The 11,169-nt window shown below is 31.8% G+C and overlaps 1 pseudogene; it reads left to right on the top strand.

The window, feature by feature from the left end:
• Window positions 1–9,471: 9,471 nt before the first annotated feature.
• LOC120602194 (olfactory receptor 9K2-like) lies at window positions 9,472–10,411 on the top strand (annotated as a pseudogene).
• The last annotated feature ends 758 nt before the right edge of the window (window positions 10,412–11,169 follow it).

The raw sequence follows: 11,169 nt of genomic DNA, 5'->3' as shown, positions 1-11,169 counted from the left end.
ACAGATAATCTTAAATTTTACTGGAGTATGTATCTGTTTTTCTTCTTAAATATTGTTTAGTCTTCCGTCAACCTTTTTTGTTTTAAATTGTTTGTATATATATGATATATATTTGTTATATGATATCATATATGATATATATTTATAATATATAATACCATATATATATATAAATTCTTAATCAATATAGCTGTTCATGAGCATTTTTACACGCATGCCTAGCCTGGGGACAAACATAATGAGATGGTGTAATGCTCTCTAAGTTCAAAGGAAACAGCTATGTATTTATTTAAAGATCTTTTTTCCTCCCTCAATTGCTTTGTGGAAAAGAAAATCATCATGAAAAAGTTATTGGCAGACAGGAATGTCTTTTCTAGAAAATGTTTACTTAATCATGGCCTTTGACTCTTTGTTTTTACTTTTATAATGACAATTAAGAGACAATAATTATAACAATGACAACAACAAAAATTACCAAAACTTGACTAGGCCTGCAAGGCACCATGCCAAATGGAGGCAAAAGTTACTCAGAAATTCATTAAATTTAAATCTTATTGCAAACTATTCTGTGCCTGAAAACAACAGGAGAATAATAAATCCCAGTGGGGAGCTTCTGGACTTGTTTGACTTGTAGGACGAATAATGAAGGAAGTTTTTTGATGTAGTTATAAATGCTAAAACTTCTAGAAGGGAAGTCGTAATAGCACTGGTGACTGGGAGGCATGTTTCTTCTGTCTGTATAGTTACAACTCAATTGTCACAATGATTTATAGACCATCGTGCAGGCATTATGTGACTTTTTCTCTCCTAATTCATCTCCTCAAACTTCTGAAATTGAAAAAGCTACTGGACAATCTCTATTAGCACCAAAACTACTTAAGGAATATATTGCAAGATTGTTTATTTTAGCCACCTCTTCTGATATTATTTCTAAAGGATTTATTCAATGTGGATAAATAGACCCAAGATTCAAATAGTAAAATTATCTCTTCTTCACAATTAAAAGAAAAAAGTCAGTTCTTAAGACAGTCTCTAAAGTTTGCTATCTTTCTTTTATAAAAAAATGCAGATTAAATTAAGACTCTCATATGTTACACAAGGAACATATAGGTGTTAGATATAACTAGTGTTGCAGCTTGAGGAAGTTGACTTTCAGGTGAAAAAACATTAGAATATTGTATTCCAAAGGCAGTTATAGCACATGCTGCAAACTTAGAAAAGAGGTGGCTAAAACTTAGCCATACAACTCAACCTTTCACCTATAATGAGGATATAAGATATGAAAAATTTAGAACGCATTGGGAGGAAAACTTGTGTAGTGTACCTCTCTCTTAGTCCACAGGGGTTCGAGGTGTCATATGCTTCCATATTAATTCTGAAGTTAATAATATTGTATGTCAATTATAATTGAAAAAAAAAGTTGACGTCAAGATTGAAATTTGGTCCAATTGACTTGGAGAGCATAATATGTATCTCCTAATGTTTTTGGGATACAGTGTGCAGGTTTCTGACTCTATTATAATTTGAAATGGCAAGAAATTAGCAAGCTAAATACTTTGATGATGGAAGAAAACAGATGTGACTGAATGGGCAGCTTTCACCCCCACAGTTTTTCAGGGCAAGGGATGTGTGAGCTTTTCCTATAGTCTAGATGTGAGTTATATACCTTTTCTAAGGTGCTGTTAAATGTCTTCTTGGGAAGGTGGGTAACAGACCTCAGTGGAGAGAAGCTGATGATGTCATAGGATTTCCAATGCCAAGACTAAATAACAGATAAGAATTTACAGTAAATACTCTCACCAAGAGAACCACAGAAGAGAGATACTCAGGAACTGGGGAGTGTTTCTGAAGAACCTGAAAAAACCCATTAGTGAAATAGATTAATTTTTCAAGATTTACCTGGTGCATGAGCAGTTACAGTAGATAGAGCATAATAACAGTATCCATCAAATAAGAATTTCTGTGCTCTCCTCCTTTCCTGCTGGAAGGTTGGTAAGATGGGAGAGAATTCCTAGACAAAAAAAGAAGTGAAGCTTGGACTTATTCTCCTATTGCAGAGGTCTTTTGTTCAGCAAGTTCTATATATGTGATATAAGTTGTGAGATAGGTGTTTATCCACCACTTTTGTTATTTTTACATCATGGTATAAAATCTGTTTTGATCTGTGGTATATATCATGCGTGTACGTCCAGCTAAAGTATCCACTGCAGTAGCTTTATATACCATATCTTTCTTTTAATCTATATATCTATATCTATAGATGATATGATGAAGAAATCTGCCAAGGAGAGTCTAAGTCTACTTTAATTAGCTTTTTAAATAATTAATACTTTAATTGACACACTATTAAATAAAATAGTATCTTGTATAAACACTATTTCTATTCAAAACATAAAACACATACATACAAGCTTATTTTTTTCAAAGCTAGCTATTGTTGACATTAATGTTTCTGTATATACCTGTATAAATATTATTCTTTAAGGAGAATTATATAGCAGATAGGTTTTAAATTAAATTTTCACTTATTTTCTTAATTCATTAATTTTATTAATTAGTTACATCAATTTTTTTCATAGTTTTCTATACCATTGCCTTTTGCATTGTCTATTGCATTGGTCTTTTACTTCAAGTGTGGACCAAGCTGCGTAATCTCAACATAATTTTGGGATATTTAATCTCAACATAATTTTGGGATATTTAATTATAGAAACATTTGGTGAATTCCTGTGTGCCAGAGATAGTGTTTATATGGTTCCAAAGTCTCCATTTTGTACTTTCTATTGACAATTCCAGGTTTTTTGGTCACATCAGATGTTAATCTTAAATACAGTAGAATAGCACTGTATTTTATTTCTTTTAAATTTTAGTTACTGTCATCCATTCTGTTATTTGGAGATTTTTTTTGTAACTAACATAGTGAAGTAGGCATTTAGTAATGTTTGCTGCTCAGAAAAATAGACATACCAGCAGAAAGACTGGTAACATGTACTTGCAAAATTTCTATTCTTAAAAAAATGTCTCAATAATTTTGTTCTGAGACTCTATAATCTGGATTTTGGTTACAGTTTTGGAACAGATCCAAAACTAATAATAAAAATTCTTTTTTTCTTGAAGATATCTCAAGTTGTACTCTCATGTAGCAGTACAATAAGCTTTTTCACAAGTAAGAATTTTGATTAAGTTCTTCAGCTTTTAAGTAAGATACCACCTCATCTGTTTATTTGGTTTCAGAAACATCAACATAATGCTTCCACTTTAGGATGAGATTTAGATTGAGAAGAAGAGGTCTTCAAACCTGAATAGCCAGTGTAGCAGTAGAAATAGGAAGGAAGGGATGAATCTGGGAGTGATTTTTAAGTAATAAATGAAAAAAAAAATAGATGAAATTTAATATAGTGAATGGAGAAAGTTTAAATATCACCATTTCAGGCCTTCAACAGAAAAAGGGTTTATCTTCCCAATTCTGAAAAGCTTATCTGTTATAAATAAATAAATAAATAAATAGTGCCTATGCTATTATCACCACTATAGCTATTATTACAAATTGCATATTTGGATCAAGTTGACCCTAAGAGTATTCAAATTGATCACATTGTCTTAATTTTCTACAAATCTTTTAGTGCAGTATTCTTGGCTTTTATGGAAAGTTGATAGCATGTGCAGCTTCCTTTGCACATTATTTTGCCCATAATAATTAAGCACTGCATGTGAAATTTCCTTTAGAATTTAGTGCTAAGGAAACTTGGCTTTTTTCTATTTAATTCTGATTTGCCATACCTTCAAAGAGGGTACTTGAAGCTAAATCACAGGCTTGCTAAATCTAGCAAGCCTATATAGAGAGTTTGTACTTCTACTGGTTTTGTGTGATAGTGTCACTTATATTTTGTTGAATTTAATTATAGTACAGTTGCTTAATGGTTAAGAATGTTGTTTTTGAAGCTAGAATTTCTGGATTAGAATTTGGGTTCTGCCCTTGATATTAAAATTACAATGATAATCAAAACAGTACTTAAGAGTTTAAGACTAGTAGATAAAATTATTTTAGGGTTAAAATACACAGTCTATGTAAAAGTGTTTAGAAAAATACATGACACAAATTGAGTTTTTAATAAATTAAATCAATTTTTTCATTACTATTAACTATTACTGTAGTTATTACTATAAGTTATTAACTAATATTGTAAGTTACCTAAAAACCTTTTTAGAATAAGGGAATACAAATGAATTTAATAAATAAAAAAATGAACATCTGTGATGCACTCCAGATTGTTTTGCTATAGAACCTTGTAGAGCAATACATTTTATCTTAAAGTAGCTGAAAATCCAGTTGGAAATGTAAAATAATACACATGAAATAATTAAAGTATAAGTAAGTGTTACAATATGTGGGAGTAATTACATTAAAAAGGTGTATGAAGAAGTGGTGCCAAAGTTGGTTACTATAGCAAGACAATGGTATATTTTGGAGAGATATTAATTGAATCTTAGATGTTGGTAAGATTTAGAATTACACTCAAGGAGAGAGATTTGGGAATAATTCGAACAGGGTGCTAAGATTGAGCAATATAAATGGATGTAAAGTGAGGCATCCCATCTGATTTAATAGGGTTACAATTTGGAGAATATTAAAAATCCTAATTTACTAAATAGGAAATTGGGAACTAACAAAATTTCTTAAGAAATGAGTGACATGATTAAAATAGTTTTAAAAAGACAAATCTGGAAGCTTGAAATATACGAATGTTGCAGAGAACAAAATAAGTGAAAATAAAGGAATAGGAGAGAGAGGTCAATAAAAAAAGGTATGAGTAACAGTAGGGAGTCTTATATAAAACTCCAAGGTCTATTCAGGCAGTGGGAGTAGTATGCTGAGGCTGAGTATAAGTTCAAGGAGAAGAAATGGTAGTAATTGAAGCTGGAAATACACATTATGGAGCCAGATTATGAAAAGCTTATATGTGAATTGTCTGGCTTCTCAGTTTTATGAATCAGAATGATAATGTTCAGCTCACATATAGGAATAGTTTCAGAGAGGACAGTTGAGTCTATCTATAGATAAAATGACTAATACATAAAAGATTATTTTATATAAATTTTGTAGTTATGTATACATATCGACAAACTTAAAAATCTGATAATTTGCTCTGATATCTTCTTACATTTTACAAAGTTATTTGGTGAGTTCAGAATAAGGAAAAGGGAATTGAAACTCTTCTGATTGTAATAGTCATTCAGAAGGTTATCATATAATGTATCTTTATTTTAATGAGCTATTTTAGAGTCTTTGTGAATACTAGAATTAATGTGACTGAACAAGTGTACATTTCTTTTTGAAATAATTTTTTAATTTTTTAATTATAGTTGGCATACAGTATTAGTTTCAAGTGTACAACATGGTGATTAGTCATTTATATAACTTACAAAGTAATCACCCAAATACATCTAGTACCCATCTGACACCATACATAGTTATTATAATATTCTTTATGCTATACTTTATATCCACATGACTATTTTGTAACTACCAATTTGTACTTCTTAATCTCTTCCTCTTTTTCACTGCCTCCCCTTACATTGATTAATGGATCTTCATAAACCTGTAGGGAGACTTTGTCAAGCAATCTTGAATTATTTCTGTTAAAAATTACTGCAGTGAAAACTTAGAAGGCTATTATAACATAACTTCCATATGTCCAAAAACATGACACAAATATATTTAAACTGATTTTTATAACATAGAAATACAGGATAAAAAGCCAATGGTCTAAAATGTAAAAAGAGGTTAAATACAAAATACTTCAAACTGGGAAGGAATAGTTGGAGAGGTAGAAGATGTGGGAGAAATGGCGTAGAACAAGAATAGGCAACATTTGGCTTAGTAGCAGTTCACATAAGACCCAAACAAAACAAAACTAAAGGTTTGTTTTGACTGCAAGATTAATAAGAGGAAAACATGCAAAGAAACCCTTCCAGTCTCATATACCTTAAAAGAAGTATAAATCTCAAGTAATTAGGCAGTGGTATTTCAAGGGGATAGATTATATGCAGCTTGACGTCAGATATTGGCAATGGAGTTTTTGACAGACACACTGGTAAGATACAAATTATTCCATTGCTGCTGAAAGGAGATATAATTGAAAACTAGAATATTGAATCCAGAAATAAGAAGATTATGGGGAAATAATGTATTCATCTTTTTAAATTTTGAAAGGATGTCGTTTAGAGGATCAAAGAGAGATATTCAGTGTCGCTTCAGAAAGCACAATTTTGGAGAGAGGCTTGGACAATCAGGTGGAAAGGAGTCATGGAGAAACAAACTTTAGCTTGATATAAAGAAAGAAATTTTCTAACAGGGAGTCTTGTTCAAAATAACTTTATGATTGTCCCAAGAGTATTTAATAAGTGAAGAAGTCACACTGACTGTTTGCTCCTCATGCAGTCTTCATGGGCTGGATGGCCTTGAAGTTTGCCGTTGTTATGAAATTTTAATTGACTTATTTTTCAGTCCTCTCTCAGAAGGACTTCTTCCTCCAAAGTTCTGAAACACTTTATGTTGCAATTCTCTGAGATAGTTTCATGGAATTGGAAAAGACTGACCACCATGGATTTCGGCTGCTACTATTTTTGTATGTCTTCAGGGACCTGGGAGTCTTGTTGCTTGTCTTAAAATTCCATTTTGCTCGCATTTTCATTCTGTGGCCTGTGAATTGTGCCACCATGGTGGCAAGAGATTTGTATGCAGTTTGATTCCATGGATTTATTGGAATTCTCTAAGAGAACTAAATAAATTCCTAGTGAGACATCTTCACTCTGTTCAGGAATATACCAGGTTTTCAAACAAAATTATATTAAAGAAAGAACAAACTTTAATAATAGGTAATGGAAAATTATGGACCTACCAGCAATGCAACTAACAAAGAACATAGTCATGCCCTGCTTAAGAGAGTTGCTATTTTATAAGGGATTAAACATTATTTGAGATGTTTAATTATGATATTGTCTTTGATAGTTTTTATTTGTCAAATATAGCTTCTTTCCTAGACTGAAATAAAAAGGATTTGGATCTCTGTAGTTTCACACGAAAATGTTCACAAGATAGAAAAGAAATATAAATTCAGAATAAATTCAGAAATTAAGAATAATTACAAAACAGTCACATGACAGCCTAGAACATTTTCTGTATCCTTAAAAGATGTTTTTCTTGAGTTTCAAAATGTGCTGTGTCATAAATTAAAGATTATCAAGATGAGAATAAACCTTAATAATTCACAGTCCATTGCTCAAAGGAAGATCAAGACTAAATCAGACTGGTAATACAATAACTGATGTTTTAAATATAATCCTAATAATATGTAGTCTATTGTCTCTTTTTATCTTTCTTTTCCACAGCTTAGACCTCACAATCATAAAAGTCCTCTAATATCTCTATTTTGATTATTTCATACCTAATTTTGACTCTTTATTTATAATTCTTTTATGAATAAAAGTAATCCTTTTCACAGTTCATATTCTACAATTTTGTGTAAAAGCAACAAAACCGTATTCTATTTCTTTAGGTTAGGTTATCTTTCAAATATTAATATGATACTTTCATTGATACAACATCAAAAAAGTAACATTTGATTTGGTTTAAGGACTTAAATTTCTTCTTCTCCATCTCCTTTTCCTTCTCCTTCCTCTTCTCTTTCTCCTCCCCCCTTCTTTTTAAAATAAGACCAAAGGACAAGTCCTATTAATCTTGTGACTGCAGAAAAAAGAGTTATGTATGAAATGATTTTAGCATATCTTAATAATATTTCCTATTCTTTTTAACAGCCCTCTTTTTCCTGCTCCAAACCAATACATGATGACTGATGCTTGAAATTGCTCTATTCAGCTTTATAGCTAAAAGGTTCATTCTATTAGTTCTGGAATAAAATAAAATCATCCTCATGTATGTTAACCTGTAAACTTAATTCATTTCTCCACTTGCTAATAAAACCAAGTTGCTATACAATTATTTGATTGGATTTCAAATATACGGTGGAGCAGTAGAGTGAGTATGGAGACTGAGAATAGTAATATTATTTTGTTTAGTCATTTTTCCCCTTGATTTAAATTTATATGAATTAATTTCACGTTCATTTTTGAGAAGGTTGTTGGGAGACGTAAAAAATGAAAGATGCAAAGAAGAGCTTGAAGACTTTGGAATCTGAAGGACTTTTGTAGACCATAGAAAAACAAAAAATAAAAGTAAACCTCTTAAAATTTAGGGCAGAGAGTTAAAGAGAAATTGCATATTTTAAAATTTCGATTGCTACTGTGTTATTCATTTTAATTTTGGTAAAGACATTTTTGTAGATCATTTGCTGGTTTTTACTATCCATATCACTCTTTGAAAGGATAAATGATACTTAGTTTAAATGCTACCAAAGAAGAGAAGATACGTAAAGTTATCCCTAATTGCTCAAGAGCTTAATTGACAATGAGTGTATTGTTTCATAGAAAAATAATAGAAATATTTCAGATTAACCAAAGTTTTCTTACTTGCCTAACAGTTCACCCAAATCAAAATAGGTTGATTTGGATGCATTTAGGAAATTAATACTTATTCGTTCTTAAAATTGGTGAGCTCTAACCATCAGGTTAAGAGTTTAATAAAATTTGCTATCTAACCTAATATATTTTACACAATCAACATTTTTGATTGGCTCCTTACTTTGAAGCTTCTAATTTTTTTTTCATATTTTGAAAAGTTTGAAATGGCATGGGTTTCTTGACAGATTTCTTGACAGGATCAGTAAACTTCACAGGTTAAAAAGTATAAAGGTATCACTCACATTTTACTTGTGCACTTAAATAAAATTAGACTAGTTCCAGAAGTTAAAGACTGAATTCATTTAAAAAAAAAAACTACAAGTAAGACAATTAGCTCTTTAGTAACTTACTTTCAGCTATAGGAACTCTTTTGGTAGAAAGTTCGTATTATTTTAGAATATGCTTTTAGCTTTCTTCCCCTTCATTTATTCTTTTTAATTTTTGCATTGAAGCAAAGTAATATGACAGAGAAAATTGAATATTAAGTGATAAATTAAAATTAAGGAAGTGCCTTTTTCTTAGTATGAGATTATCAGACTTTAGTATTTTGAAATCACAAATGACATCTCAGGAACCATCACATATAACAAAGTAGAGCGATACGAAGAAGTATCAGACTGTGTTGTATTGAAATTAACACTAGATTTGAATTCAAAATGTTTTACCTTGAGTCCAAATTCCATTTTTAACCGATTTTGTTACCTTAGGCAAGTCAAAGTGTCTTTTATCTTTAGTTTGCTCATGTGTATAAACTTAACAGGGATAATGGATATGAAACTATTATGTCAACTGTAAAGTATTTTTTAATGCGAAGTGTTATTTATTATAGTAGATAAAGAGTGAAAACTTCATCTGTTGACTTTCTCTTATACCTTTAAGCAGAAATTTGCCATGGGTGACAAGAGCGGAGACAACCACTCAGAAGTGACTGACTTCATTCTTGTAGGCATCAGGGTCTGTCCAGAGCTCCAGAGTCTTCTTTTCCTGCTATTCCTGATTGTTTATGAGATGGTCCTTCCGGGGAACCTTAGCATGATTGGCATCATTGTGACTGATCCCTGGCTGAACACACCAATGTATTTCTTCCTAGGCAATCTCTCCATCATTGACCTCTCCTACACTACTGTTATTGTATGAAAAGCCATAGTCAACATCCTGTTTCAGAAAAAGCTCATATCCTTTGCAGGTTGTGTGGCTCAGCTGTTTCTTTATGCACTTTTCATGGTAACAGAGGCCTTTGTCCTGGCAGCCATGGCCTATGACCGTTTTATTGCCATCTGCAACCCACTTCTCTATACTGTCCACATGTCAAGAAGCCTCTGTATCTAGCCTGTGGCTGGTTTCTATCTCTGTGGCTGGGTCATTTCCGTCCTTCAAATTAGTGTAACATTCTCAATGTCTTCCTGTGCCTCCTGGGTCATTGATCACTTCTGCTGTGATTCAAACCCAATTGAGAAGATTTCCTGTTCTTATATCTTTATGGATAAGATGGTGTCACTAGTTTGACTGTTCTCAATATTTTGCCCACAATGATTGTTATTGTGGTATCTTACATGTGTATTGTGTCCACAGTTTTAAAGATCCACTCCAGTGAAGGGAGGAAGAAAGCCACCTCCACTTGCAGCTCCCATCTGGGGGTTGTAAGTTTGCTCTATGGGACTGTCTCCTTTGTCTGTCTCATATCACCAAATAACCCTGAACTTCGTAAAGTGGTTTCAATATGTTACATTTGTTTACACCTATGCTGAACCCTTTAATCTATTCTTTAAGAAATAAGGATGTTAAAAATGCCATGAAAAAAGTCCTATGGAAGAAAAAAATTTCACTTTAAATCTGTTTCTGCTTGTTTTACTCTTTCTTGCATCATTTGTTTTTGTCTTCCAGATCTTTTAGACTTGGGCATTTAAAGCTCAGGTTTATTTTAAAAAAAGACCTTAACTATTCTATTATGCAACATTAATAATATCCTATAAATGATACTCCAAATAACTTACTCACTTTTCCTCAAGGCAATGTTAAATCTATAAGTTCTGGACACCCATAAGATTTTGCTGCATTTCTACAAAGAGTTATGTATTTCTCACTCTCCAGGTAATAATATGATATGTAAATGAGGAAGTATAGAATTTTGTTGTTTCTCTTCTCTGTATGCCTAAGAAAAATTTGGATTGAGAAAATACCTAGTATAATTAACTTGGAAACTGTGTGACCCAACTGGTTTGTATGTATAGGACATTCAGTATAAATGCTAGTGTTGTGTGGTTTTTTTGGATGTTGTGCCACAGATGTGAGAGCATATGTATATGATGAAGAGGAAGTGGAAAGGTAAAATAACTGGTAATCTTTTCTGAATTAAAGGGGCCAAAGAAGAAGAAACGTAGGAAAATTGCATTGATTTGGTTTAAATTATGACATTTCATTTGGTTTTCTTTGAATGACATGGTCATCCCTACTTTGCTGTCATACAAAGAGAACACCTTATGATGTTTATGTTTTAGAGCTCACGTCCTCTTATCTTTTGGGAAATACAAATCATCGTTAGTGAATATGCAATTAGTGAAAGGGCTCTATTGAAATGAAGTCAGCTTG

This window comes from Pteropus medius, unplaced genomic scaffold, assembly GCF_902729225.1.
Source record: "Pteropus medius unplaced genomic scaffold, Ma_sr-lr_union100, whole genome shotgun sequence".
NCBI lineage: Eukaryota > Metazoa > Chordata > Mammalia > Chiroptera > Pteropodidae > Pteropus > Pteropus medius.
Note: the sequence above shows the minus strand (reverse complement) of the source record. Positions and strands in the feature narration are given on the sequence as shown.